Source organism: Pezoporus flaviventris, unplaced genomic scaffold (genome assembly GCF_033815535.1).
Source record: "Pezoporus flaviventris isolate CSIRO_AGI_PZ_B2104156 unplaced genomic scaffold, CSIRO_AGI_Pfla_v1 ptg000037l, whole genome shotgun sequence".
Lineage (NCBI taxonomy): Eukaryota > Metazoa > Chordata > Aves > Psittaciformes > Psittacidae > Pezoporus > Pezoporus flaviventris.
This window is the reverse complement of record NW_026892585.1, coordinates 6,605,060-6,619,420: the sequence shown is the minus strand read 5'-3', so window position 1 is coordinate 6,619,420 and position 14,361 is coordinate 6,605,060. Positions and strand designations below refer to the sequence as shown.

Below are 14,361 nucleotides of genomic sequence, written 5' to 3'. Positions count from 1 at the left end.
CAGCAGTGACCACCCTGCTCTATTTATATTCCTCTTCTGGGGAATAACTGACAAGGAATAATTGACAAGGAATAATCTTAACACTTGGCAAGGACAATGCAATTCATATGAAACCTACGTGATGGTGTATGGACACTTACTACAGCTGCCTTTATTATTTACATTTATTTATTTACATTATAATGTAATTCATGGACAGTTAGGTCATTTTGATTTCAACTAGCTTGGATTTTGATGGGGATCTAGACAACTGCGTAATCCCAGGAGGGTTTACTCCAACCATACCCTTGCCTAGGCTTTTTTGGCTCTATTTCTTCTGAATGTTCAGATCACTCTTCTGGTCCTTAATGTGAATGTCCTTTGCTTCTGCCCTGGTTTGTGCTCTCTGCACGGTTGCTGAACAACCCCATGGTATTCTATGCACCAGTTTGTCCCTATGGACCAGGATGGAGAGATGGCCTGGTAGATATGTTTGCCCCGTTAGTCACTGTGGTGCCTCAAAGCTGCTTTTCTTTAATATGTGTGATACAATGATTAGGCTCAGGGGAGTGAGTTAATCCTCTCTCCAGAAGGTGCCATGTTTCAGCTCTCTGCCAATGCAGTCGATATAGAAGGCACTAAGGATGATACTGAGATTACACCCATGGCAATTAATGTGAATAGGAGAGCCTATCACTTTCTATTGACTTTACAGGTCTGGACAGTGGGAGTCACTCATTAGTGCAGATGCTATTAGAAGCACGTAAATTCTCACAGAAGCTCTGTGAATATAGCTGATAATATCCCTATTCCAGTATTACTTCTAATATAAAGGGAAAAAATGTGGCCACAGAACATTTATCAAGCTTGTCTAGTTCATCTCATTCATGTAAGCTGGTATGGCTACTGGGAAGCATGATCTACTATTATGTAGCTGGAAACTGCAGTGAGAGAGTTCTGCTGTGCTCTATGCATGTGTATATATTGACCTATACATACAACAAACTGTTACTAAAACTGGGTGATGCATTGACTAAACACAACTGTGAGGGGATGGAAATTTGCACAAATAAAGCAAATTCAGTCGTTAATTGTGTGGCTCATTATTTTAACATAGAAGTCTGCAGAAGCAAGGTGAGCTTTTTACCACTTACCAGGCACATAGGATACAGCACCAGGTACAGTGCACAGGTACTGCACAGTACAGTGACACCAAAAATGCATCCATTTAACCAGGGAATATTTATGAGTGATCAAAAGATGAGAATTCTGCAGTGATCATTTTTGAGAGTTGGTCTTTATGAGTTCTGAGGATGTCACAGATCAGTAAACTGAATGGAAACAGGATCACAGACTCACAAAATGGTTTGGGTTGGAAAGGACCTGAAGATCATCCAGTTCCAACCCCCCTGCCATGGACAGGGACACCTCACACTAGACCATGTCACTGAAGGCTCTGTCCGACCTGACCTTGAACGCTGCCAGGGATGGAGCATTTGACACTTCTTTGGGCAACCTCTGCCAGTGTTTCACAGGGAAGAACTTCTTCCTTATATCTAACCTGAACTTCCCCTGTTTCAGTTTGAACCCGTTACCCCTTGTCCTATCGCTATAGTCCCTAAGAGAGAAGAGAGTCCCTCTCCAGCATCCTTGTAGCCCCCCTCAGACACTGGAAGCTGCTCTGAGGTCTCCACGCAGCTTCTCTTCTCCAGGCTGAACAGCCCCAATGTTCTCAGTCTGTCTCCATACAGGAGGTGCAGTTCCTTTCAGTTAGAAGGAAGTGTATTTGTATTGTTGGTAGGAGAATCTCCATATTTCTGCCCAAGGTTTTTAAACCACTGATGACATATCTGTGCCAAAGAATATATCACACGCTTTGTATGATGTACAGTACGTAAGTCTTCAGCTTTCCAATGAGATCTTGTTATTAATCCCATTTTCCCTGGTGTGTAACACAGGAGCTGGTAATATCAGGTAAATCTCCAGTCTCATTAACCTCCTCACATGAAAGGTGGTTTAATTGTGGAACTTACTGCCCCAGGGAGTTGTTGAGATCAAGATTTTGGTGACAGCAAAAACCCAAGGTTAGCTTCCTGAACGGAAATCAGGAATATTGATAACTCTGTTACCAACGATTACAGGAGTCCTTGTTAGGCCATATAGGTTTCTGCCTTGAAATCTAAAGAAAACATAGTGCAGAGAGTGGCTTTGGAGGAACAGCAGACAATTGTGCTTATGCTTCTCATTCTTGCTCTATAACTTTCTTTTGGTTTCTTGAATCCACACAGTATTGCCTGCTGGAGACTGAGAAGGCATATCAGGAGAAGTACCAGTTTGCTGAGCACGACCTTGGAGGAGAAATCAGTGAACTGCCATTTAACCCAGAGAGAATTGTGTTTGAGATTGGAATGGAATTTTCCCTGAAGGAGCTGGTTTGGCTCACTGCCTACAGCTGAGTCCCCAGGTGATTTCTGTAAGGGGGAAATGAAAGTAGGGGAGGGGAGAAGAGTTTTTAGCAGGTACTGCCTCCAACGTCTTCATGCTTTTCCAAAGGTAAAGCCACTGGTAGCAAAGGAAATCCGTCTCCTGGACGCATACAAGCTTGAGAACAGATACCTTCCCAATGCAGAGCTGTTCACAGGCTGGCAATCTAAGTCAGCTTTGCCAACTCAATTTGAAGTTTATTCCTGCAGATAATGAGTTGCCAGCAATCCTAGAATGGGATGGCTCTAGCTAACTACCAGTAAGTAGCTACTTGATTATACCTCTAACTACTTCTAAGTACTTTCTGCATTAAGGAATGTGCTTTACTGTTTCTGAACTTGGGATGACCAAAAATAATATACTTAGTTGCAAAAGGGTGAGCAATATTGAGTATATAAGTAAGGGATGGGTCCAGTGTAGTTAAAAATGAAGAACAGCAAATGGCATGGTGAGTGAATTACTGCATGTTGTACTGAAGGTAATTTACTGAGCAGCTCAGGCTTTTGTCATCCCATCTGTCATGGATATTTGTGAAGGGGTACTGCAGCTGCTTGTTATTCAGGGCATTGCTTTCCATGGGACTTGTAAATTAAATTCTAATGCAAATCACAGTATTAAAAAGAACAAGCATTTGTTTTAAGGTGACAACATATCTGGCGCCCAGAATTACAGCCAAGTTGCCAAACCCTCTTTTAACAGGTTTGCAACTAGTCAAGTGTGACTGCAGTAGCACTGGTCAAGCCCTGAATCTGGGCTATAAAAATTGGACAGTGCTTATTCTAATAGTCACCTCCTTATTTTCTATACTGTTTCAGCCAGGATCATCCCACAGCCTTTATCATAGGTCTTTTCAGATCTTTTGGGTCCCTTTGGGATCTCATGTTACCCTTAATGTTCTCCCCAGCAACTGGATTTGTTATTTAAGGGAAGCTTACAAAGTGTGAATGAGATTAGGCCCAGAATATTGAGGAGAAGAAACTTTCCCCACAAAGCACTGCTGCTTTGTGTTTGGTACTCCTTACCCTCTCCTAGGCTTTGGCTTGCTATCAACTGTACCACTTTGGAGGAAAAATAATTGATGTTTCCTTACTTGTTTTGCTCAGAAGTGTTCAGTTGCCTCAGTGCTCAGGACTGTGTTGATACAGATATGCTGTTGGACTGCCGGCTTAAACAGACCCCCGAATCCCCAAAGGTATTAAGGCTGAATTCTTGTTATGTGAAACAGTGATTAGAAAGGTAACATACTAACAGCTTTACAGAAGTGCAAACCCTGTCTGACTGTGGATTAGATATTGACTTCCATTTTAAGCTTTTTCTTCAATGTTTTCAGAACTTCTCAGTAAGAAAACTGGTATTTTTGCCATGAGAATCACTTCTGTATTGCCTGGTCACAATTTGGGTCACAGAACCTAATCTACATGACCCTCAGTTACTATTAAATCTATACTTTCCTAAATTTCCTAATGTTTTTTCTTATAAACCTATTAATGCTGTACATTATTGGGAAGCCAAGGATGAAACACCGACTGCTACAGTGATTTTTCTAAGCGGCTGCCATTTCGCAGGCCACAAGTACCCTGAAGTTTCCAGAGATTGGGAGTCTGATTCACCATCAAGCTACTTCAATTTTATTCTGCTGGAATTCTACTGACTCAGCTTAGCAACCCTTATGTAAAGCTTAGTGGTGATGAATTATGCCTTGGGTTTTTTGCTCCTTTCTGAACGTAAAAGTTACACAGTAAATAGCGTTTGCTCCTCACAGAGCGACTATGGGGGGAAACATACTTTTTCTGAATACTAAAGGTGCAAACTTGGCAGCAATTCAGAGTACTAGAGTGTAGAGAGCTGGACTAGATAGCTTGGTGAATTACTTGCTTTGCGGTACTGCTGTTGACATCCTTGCTCCTCTTAGGACCCCTTTGGGAATAAATGAATATACCTCTTGGCATACAGGCACAAGAAGCAGGGTTAGAGAAGTGATTATAATGAATTCAGAATTGTAACTTGGGTATGTTTTGTTCCCATAAGGGAAGAGGGACCCTGCAGAATCAAAACTGTGGTCTGTGTTTTCCTATTACCTTAAACTGGCCAGCTCCTCTGAGTTTGGATGCTCAGTGCTTCCTAAAATTAGGGTCCTTTAAGGCTAATGGTGGGATCGAGCCTCCTGAGCCTAGCTCTGGTGCCCTGTTCCCAGGACCACCTTCCCTTGAGTGTTCAATCCATATTCCAACTAATCTTTCAACTTCGTCAATTTTCCCCCTCTTCTACTACTTCCAATGCTTTCACTCCATCTTGAATACAGACACCCTCTTTATGTTCCATTTCAGCTGCCCCTTGGTCATTAGTTTGTCATTTTGCAAACAAACTTCAGGCAATTCAGCCTTGCTGACTTTGTTTCTAATAACTGCTGCACTCATTTGGCTTCTGCTCTGCTTACCCGAGGACCACACTGTGTATTGAGGTGGTCCACCAAATGAGAACAGTTGTATTATACTAGTTGGCTGGATGGATTCAGACGGTTGTGTAAGAAACATAAAACCTCCTTGGCCTGTTCACAGTCAGTGCTACAAACTTCGGAATTAAAAGGAGGAAAAAAAGTAATATTACAGTGGAACTGAATGGCAGTTTTAATGAAACATTGCGATGCATGAGGAAAAACTGTGACATGTCTTACATTGCTAATGTAGTCTTCTGGGAAACGGTAAAGGTATGACAACTTCAGTCAAGCTAATAGTGCTAGATAACTAATGATAAGTGGTACAGGTAGCACATAATGATACAGGTAACAGTGACTGTGATGGGCACTTCAATGGGTAATTTTCACTGCTATGCATGGAACTGCTAATACCCACATTTATGTCGCAAACCGTTAGAGGGGAAAAAATATTATTGACTTCTGTCAAAACTTAAAATGGAAATCTTGTGGGGCATACATGCTATTTATCCGCTGGGCTTCAGGCTAAAATATGCATGCTGAATATTGCTATGGGTTTATTCATGTGCCACTTCTTGCCACTTGACAATTAATATTTTATATTGCCTGTTGAGAAATCCATTTGCAGCATTTTATACCTGTGTGTGGTCCACAATTTGGGTATCCACAGTTTGGGATCTGCTGCGGAGGAAGAGTTTCAGGATGCAGGACTCTTCCTGACAAGTGCAAAGACATTGTCAGCTTCTACATCATGACAGACATGTAATCCAAAACATATTTGGAAGCGTCATAAATATATCTTTATTTCTTACCCATGATAATGCTTGAATTATAACCTTGAATAATTACATGGAAACTGACATGCTCATTCTATTCCCCCCAACATGAATATGCACCCAGTACTCTCCTACATGTACTTAGCCTGTAGGAAGTTGTTGCAATAGTAGAGAGAGGCTAAGTGATGAGCAATGACAGTAGTTTATCAGCTTGTTGCAATGTTGATTTAGCAGAGATGTCCAAAGACCAATCAGTAACTCATCTGATGAAAACATGTGAGTGACCTTGGATTAGCCATTTCAGTTTGCTAGCTCTGACTTGCTACATATCATATTAACTTTAGGGCTTGAAGATGTTATCATTACTCAGAAAAAATGAAGATCAAAGAAGCAAATATTTATAGAAGGCAGATTCATCAGAGGTTATGAAATACTCCAGTCTGATGTGGAACTTCTGACTGCCACCAAGACAATGATTGCTGGAATCTGGGAAGAGCTTGCAGAACTATGTTCTACACACCTCATTTCTTCTACTTTCCTTAGGCTTTATGGGTCCTAAGGGATCAGTAGATGGACCTTTGGCCTGATCAGTGGTATTTATCTCATGTAATCCCCATGTACAGTTATGGATTTCAAGGAAAATGGTGTTATTTGTCCTAGTGGGATGTCTTCCTATGTATGTGGTAGGGAGATCAATGCAACTGGTGGCCTTTGTCATGGGTTGATATTCAGATCTTATGCAATGTGTATGTGGTAGAAGAGTGGAGACAGTAGATGAAGGCATCCGGTTGGAGTCCTTGTTTGAAAGTTTGGCAGTGTATTACAAGGGTTGGCTTCTGAAGCTGAGCTTCTGGTTTGAGAAATTACGAAGCTGAGGAAAGAGAACTTGTTGAGGACACTCTACCCACTGGTGATACCAAAACAGTGTAAGTCAGGGTATTTGTGAGCAAGAGCACTTAAAAGACTCTGAATAAATGAGCTCTTTGCAGGGGTCTGAGGTCTTTCACTTGCAAAAAATCCTGAGGTATTTCTGCTGCAACTGAATCTGTGAAAACAGAATTAGAGCAATGTTTGATAAGATCAGTTCCATATCTGAATTTTGGGTCATGAAACAATCAGCAAATGTACTATAGTGAATGTTCACAGGACATAATGAATGAATTTCTTCTGTAAAATAGTAATGAAAACATGCCTGTAAATAAATGGTTGCTTGATGACTTAGAGTATGACTGGGAGTGTGTGTATGAAAGAAACAGGACTGAAGAGAAAAGCAATAAAATCTCCATTACTTTTTTTAAGTTGCTCTTTTTATAAAAACCTCTCACTGGACCACTTAGATCACATTTTGTTGAGACATTTACTTCCCATCTGCAAACTACGATTTCCTGTGGGATTTGTTATGGAAAAGCTGGATCCAAATGTAATTTGACTATTTCACTGTGCCAAGGGAGTTTATAGTATCTTTGCTTTGGAACCCATTCTCTTTTGGACAACGCTACAAACCATCTGTCTTATTTTTCAGTTCATAGTTGAGCAGAAGTAGCTGTAAAGCTAAGCCTGAAATCCTGTGCTCAGACTGCTGCATGGGGATAGTAAAAGTGCAGTACAGGTCAACTGTGTTTCTGTCACAGGGTCTGCAAAGAACAGCATGTGTCTTTAAGTGCTATGTTCTGGACAGCTCTTCAGAGGTGGCTCAGTATATGGATCCAAGCACGATGTATGGCTTTGCGTTCTGCTTATTTTACGTGGAACTGAAGAGCCTGGGTATGCTCAGAGTTCTTAGCAATCCCATGTGGAGAGGAAATGTATGGATAACATGCTGAGTTTCCAGAAACGGGAAAAAGAAAACTTTACTTGTACACTGGGTTGATTTCATCTCTGAATTCCCTGTCAAAGGCTGAATGCAGAAATTGGTGTCAGGTTAGGGTAGGATCAGTCTTAAAAATCAGTTCTGTGATGAGTTCTCTTGTTATTTAGCTTCTATTAAAACACACTGAGTGTTTTACAGGGTGAAGCTTGGAGTAAGTTCTAAAGCATTAGTAACTTCAAGCCATTGTAGGAGTAAAAAACATCTGATTGTGTCTGCCATTAAAAATCAGAGGTGTTTTTGTGGAGTGGTGCTCACATGCTCCAGAATATTGTCTTTCAGCTCTGGATTTCTCACTGTATTACTATACCACTAATCTACAGGCCAGTTTTCAGAAGTTATTATCCCTGTGGTCTGCTGAGGATATGAGAGGGTCAGATGCTAAATCAGAACAGGTAAGGAGGCCACAGAACTACCTACCCTTATAAACTGCTGTCACTGTGCTTTAGAATGAAGTTTGCTAGTGAAAGGATTCGGCAACCTATAAGGAATAGGTAACATCTTTTGCATTGCAAGCGTATGGGTATAAGTGATGACATAGTAAGTATACATTACATGCTATATATGATGGAGAGTGCTGAGCTAATAACACCAAGGCAAATCCAGATCACAGCCATTAGATTATAGAGGTAGTAAGGAATGTAGTCATCTCATGTCACTATGGAGCACGAGACTGTATGGCAACAATGTACAAGCAATGAAAAAAAATATTGAAGAAAGTGGAAATATTGCAATTTATAGAAGCTTACAATATAAATGAAGTAACAGCTTGGCTTGGTTTGCAGGAAAATTATACAAAAGTCTCAAAATGACTGTATGAGCCTGAATAGGACAAATTCTGCTTTAGATTCCCCTAACCTAACTGACCGAGGTATTTTAAATTACTGAAGAACTTGCTTGTAATACAATACTTAGTCCTTATTGCATGGTTAATATGTGGCTCTGGATGTGTAGATGAAAAGGGTCGATCTCTGATCCCCCTGAACTTGAGTCCACTCAAGTTTTTTTATTTTTGCAGTTATTCAGTCACTTTAGGGAATGCAGGGGTTGCACAACAAATGGTTAGAGCTGACCTATAAATCCCAGGAGGTTCAGAATAAAAGCACTGCACAATGGCACTGCCGCATAAGATTTCCAGTGGGTTTGATTAGAACAGAAATGACAGCTCTGTGGCTGCAAGGAAAGATGGCAAAAAGGAAAGATCAATACTTACAGAGGCTAATAAGAAATATACTTGTTTTCTTTTAGCACAAAGCTGAAAAAAAAAAAAATAAGGCCCCTATCTCAGTATGAAAACTAATTCTAAAGAGATTAAACCTCCAGTAAAATGGACTCATTTCAGCTTTCTTTGGTGTGTTAACTGTAGTTCCCCTACAGATAAGGGCAGTAGGGTCCCTTCTGACCGAATCTCTATTGGAAATATTCAGTTCTTACATATGTCTGAAAGTGTGGTCTCCTCAAAAAGCCAGACTTGCATTTGGAATTGGGCTACTCACAGGACCCTATGCTGGTTTACCACAGGGGGAAAGTTTACGTCCTAATGGAGTTAGCAGGGAAGTAAGGAAACAAAAGAACCATTATTTCAGTATGTTATCTCTCTCATCAGCCTCAAACAACTACTTTCTTTTTTTATGGCTCCCTGCAGTACAACCAAGTTTCATAGATAGTGCGTTAACTCCAAGACCATTGTTCTCTTGAACAAGTACTGCAAAGATAAGCATTTGCCATGCTGCTGTTATGTTTCGACATAGTCTTCTGAACTAAAACCACACTGAAATCATTGGCTGGGTGACATTATACTTAATCAGGCATCACCCGATACGGAATAATGGAATTACTATATTCCTGCTGTAATGTATGCCAGTGAATTATAATTCTTGTTTCTACTGCTGGAAGCAAAGCAATGCCATGCAAATATGTGTTCTGTGTCTCTTTTTTCTTTAAATACAGAATGAACCTCCTTGCAAAACAGGAGATGAAATTGTGTTGGGAGAATTAGTGAAAGAAAACAGTAACTGGAGGCAAGAGGGCTTTCCCTTTGTATTGAGTTTATTTTTATAGGACACGATCCATAAAGAACACTATGGCAAAGACCAAATTACATTCTGATTTGGCCCAGACCCTCAGAACAAACTGACTCATTCTGGGTTATGTGAGGAGCAGACTGTCTAAGAAAACATTCAATTTGCAGTACAAGAGCATACACTTTCTGCTACACCTCTACAGGTTTCCATCATGTTTCTTCCTAGGTGGCAGGATTTCATGGGTGCACTTGCAGTCCTTTTTTACTTTCTCCTTTTTCAGTAAAACTGTGACACCATAAAGTGATTGCTGTAGGTGAGAACTGAATTTACAGTAAATGTGGATGTTCCAGGGTATAACTGGAGTCTGTAGTGGCTCCAACCTGACTGGTTTCCTATGCTGTGGTGGAAATTTGATTAGCTTCCTCTGAGAAGTATACAAAGTCAGCTGTCTGTATTGCAACATATGATACATTCGAAGCAAGACTATTTTGAGGCTGCCTTGTTTAGCCTCTGCCTAAATTGTTCAATGAACAGAATGGAAGTTTTTCTGTCTATCTGTCTGTGTATCTTCATCTTAGATTACCATTATGATTGAAGATTACTACAGAAATTGAATTGGCATAGGAGTAATCATCTTTTTCTGAGGAGCAAGGAAGCGGTGAAATCGTCATCCCTGGAAGCGTTCACACACCGTGTAGACAAGGCCCTCAGTGACATGGGTCAGTGGTGACCGTGGCAGTGCTGGGCAATGATTGGACTTGATGATCTTGAAGGTCTTTTCCAACTCAGCTGATTCTATGATTCTATCTGAATGCAAGTATATATGCTGTCTATATTACATATCCTATCCTATTCAAGGATTTGGCCAGACATGTTGCGTTTATTGCTTATTGTTCCAAATTTCCAGTCTTCCAAATTGGAAACACTATCTTCCTGCTCCTCTGTAGGGAGCTCACATCTGTATCGAACAGCTGCTGTAATTAATGCTTGCAGTTTCAATAGTACATGGAGAGTACTTATAGTCAGCTCTGGTCACAGAGAGAGAGCTCCTGCTGTTGCCATGTTCCAGATATAAATGATACAAAATACATCACAATCTCCGTTTTTTGACATAGAAAATGTTCATGGATGTGATCCCATTAAAAAAAAGAATACTTTATGGATTAATGGATTTGTTTAACCTTTGGATTCTGTGGTGACAATTGCTTGGTGGCTTAATTGTTAGCAAATCAGTGTGAGTATAGAAGCCTGACTATGGAAATAAGTACAAACTCTCTCCTGCTTGTAGCTTGAGACTTGCCTCATAGGCCTGGCAAAACAAAAGCATGGCCACATTAGAAGCTCATTTTAATAGGGAAGCCTAATTTCAAAATGGAAAGAATGTTGACCAGTTACTTTGTTCTTTCTAATTAGTATTTCTTAAACTACCAATTAAATGTATTCTGTTTGAGAACTGCAGTGACTATTAGAAGTAAACCAAAACATCCATGTTTTAAGTTCAGAACTTAACTTTTTAGCAAAGCTCATACTGTTTAGCAGTGAATTCTGTTGTCAACCAAGACTTTCAAGCAGCTACATCTACAGTGCTGTATTATCCAACAATGTGGTTATGTATTTGGTCCTGGGCAACCTGCTCTACTTGATCAAGTTTTGAGCAAGAAGGTTGGACAAGACAATATTCCTAGAATATTCCAAAGAAAGCAAATGATGTCATTTAAGAATTGCTGAGATTCTAGCTGAAACTATTTCAGATGTAGTGTGGGGATATTATTCCTTAAGTCTACCTCTAAATTGCTGTGTCCTATGTCTGAAAGTTTTCTTAGTTGCTTGACTCCTATCTGTTTCTCTAGAAATTAACTCTTTGCTCTGGTGAGAGGGCTTCTCCTTCAATGCCCTCCTCCTGGGCCACGTCTGTGTAGGTTTCTCAAGGCACAGTTTAATGAGTTTCAGAGTTATCATCATTGTCTATGAGCAGGAATGCCTGGATTAGTATAAGAAGTCTTACAACTGAGTGAAATGTGCTCTGCAATTGCACACAAACCCAGAATCAGTCTTCCTAAAACAACACAGTCAAAGCATTGACTTACTTTTAAAGTAAGTCTGAGAATGGGAAAGCCATTTTCATCTGCACTGCGTATTTCATATTTGTGGTCCAGATTTAACTCTTTTTATGATCTTGATGGAATGAAATGTTTTCCTTTCAGAAAATTTGGGTCCAACGGTAACATTGTGGTTACTTCCCCTTGACAGTATTTGACATGTGGCTTTATTCATGTCATGATTTAACTTTGGTCCAAAAGTTGAAACTTCAAAACATAAAAGGGAAGCATTGTTTCCATTTTGATGCTTTCAGAATATATTCAGTCAGTCAGATTCCTCACAAAATCATCTTTGCTCATTAATAACAAATCCTCCTCAGGCACAGGAAGACCTATCTCAAAGGCTGCAGCACTTGGCAGTTTATTATTATCCTTGCATATGTATGCCAGCATAAGAAGCCGTTGCACCCACAGGTGCTGAGATATGACAGGAAAAGTGGAAGATACCTGATGAGTTGAAAGGCTGGTCAGAATTTGTCTGCAGTGCTAGTGAAATCAAACTGTTCGGAGTGAAGGATGCTGGATAACAGTGTAGCTCAGGCACAGTTGTGCATGTTATGGGAAGAGGAACAGCCAGAGCTAAAACAGAAACCTGGACAAACTTCCTGAAGAGCTAAATGTGGTGGTCTTGCTGCCATGAGGGAAAAATGTGGTGTGGAGGAGTAGCCACTGTCCTTGGAATAGCAAACACTGAAACCTGAAGTACTTGTCCTCCTCACCACTCACACTCTTTCTGAGCTTTGGAAATGGCAAAGAAGAGCCATGCTCTGATCTTTGCTAGCATATATAGAACCTACCTGTCTCTCTAGCTGTACTTAAAAGCAATTTAGCTGAAAATGAATCCTAAGGGAAATGCAGGTGATAATCATTAGATGAAACCTCTGCTCTAGAATTTATGTTTCTGTAACCTGGATAGAGACCAGGAAGTATTCTACAGCTCATGAAATACTATGCATGTACGTATTTTAAACAGAAACTGCTTGGAGAATTAGCCTTGACATTACATAATCTGTGTAACACATAACTGTAGGCAGTGGTCAGGGCCACAGTGTGGTAATCAGTGAAGCTGCAGTCTTAAGTAACGGTTTTTATCTTGATGTTACAGTCTTAAGGAGACTCAGAAAATGAAAGACAAAGACAATTAAAGGACACAAAAACCCACATGAGGAAAATAAAATCTCAAAGTTAATAGTAATGATTAAAATAGTAATAGCATTTTCTGGCAATATATTGCAGTCTTAGTGTCTCAAATTGCTTTAGAGACATTAAGTGACTTAACATCAAGATGAGGAGGATCTTGCCTTAGAAAGTACTCATGTTTTATTTCTAACTCTTCAGTTATCTCCCTATGAAAATTTCAACACATCTTGTTTGAAAATCCTCAGTTCTCTGCTCCAAAACTGGGCATCATTTATTGATAATAGCCCTGAGCATTGAAACTGATTGACAAATGAGAGCTATGTTCTACATGAACACATTCTGATTTGTATTTCTGGATGGAAGACAGTGGAAGTCATTAATATCATAGTATCATAGACTGGTTTGGGTTGGAAAAGACCTTAAGATCTTCCAGTTCCAACCCCCTGCCATGGGCAGCGATGCCTCACATTAGACCATGTTGCCCAAAGCTCTGTCCAACCTGGCCTTGAACACTGCCAGGGATGGGCCATTTACCACTTCTTTGGGCAGCCTGTGCCATTGCCTCACCACCCTCACAGTAAAGAACTTCTGCCTTATATCTAACCTGAACTTCCACAGTATTTACTTCAGTTTAACCCCATTACCTTTTGTCCTCTTGTTACAGTCCCTGAAGAAGGGAAGATTATAATGTGAAGAGCAGGGTACTTTGCTGCTTAGAGTTTGTGTTTTGAGGTTTTAAACACAAATCAATGAATTTTTCTAACCAGGCTCTTAGTTGATGTAAATTACTGCCTAATCATGCTGCTGAGTTTTGAACAGCTCTTTTGACTACTGTTCTATCTGAGTGTGCTCAGCTTTCTACAGTAGGTTTTAGTACTGGTGTTTTTTTCTACTTGTACTAAAGTCTTGTTTTTCATGCTATCAAGTTAAATTTAAGTATTTTGAAGAAGTTTTTTATAAAATAGGGATATAAAAAATGGCAGTATTAACAAAAAAGGGACCAAACTGGAGATCATCCCTGTAATCTTCAGGTTATTATGGAATTGCATACTTACATATTTGGTTTTATGTAATTTGAAACACTTGCAATCCTGGCTTCCTACTGGTGATTCACAAGCTATAATAAAAATGAAGGCTCAAAGACATGAAGCCTAGACAATCCCAAAGCAAATATACCCAAAATGATGTTTTACCTCATATCCACTATATAAAGATTTCTTATTATAAAAAGAATAGCAGTTTGACATGAGACCTTGTGTATTTATGAAGTGAATGATATCATTGCCTGACTAAAGTATCTGAAACGCAGTCCAAATAACCAACATTACTGTAAGCAGATTCATACATGTTAGATGTCATGGGCTTAAGACAGGTATCTGGTAAGTACATGACTGAGATCTACATGAAGGTTTTCAATGTTTCCAAAGTGTTTATAACCTCTTTCTTTTGAAAAGTAGAAGCCAGGAAAAGAATCTTATATGAAATTTCACATTGGTGTGAACAGCTATTTTTGGGCCTGGTCCAAACCACTTTGGTCTGTTTGCTGATCCCTGTGGAT

At 39.9% G+C, this 14,361-nt stretch overlaps 1 protein-coding gene across 1 annotated transcript in view; it reads left to right on the top strand.

The window, feature by feature from the left end:
- The window catches only part of CUL1 (cullin 1), a 307,965-nt gene that overhangs the window by 248,864 nt on the left and 44,740 nt on the right, over positions 1-14,361 (top strand). The gene's annotated exons all lie outside the window — the stretch shown is intronic.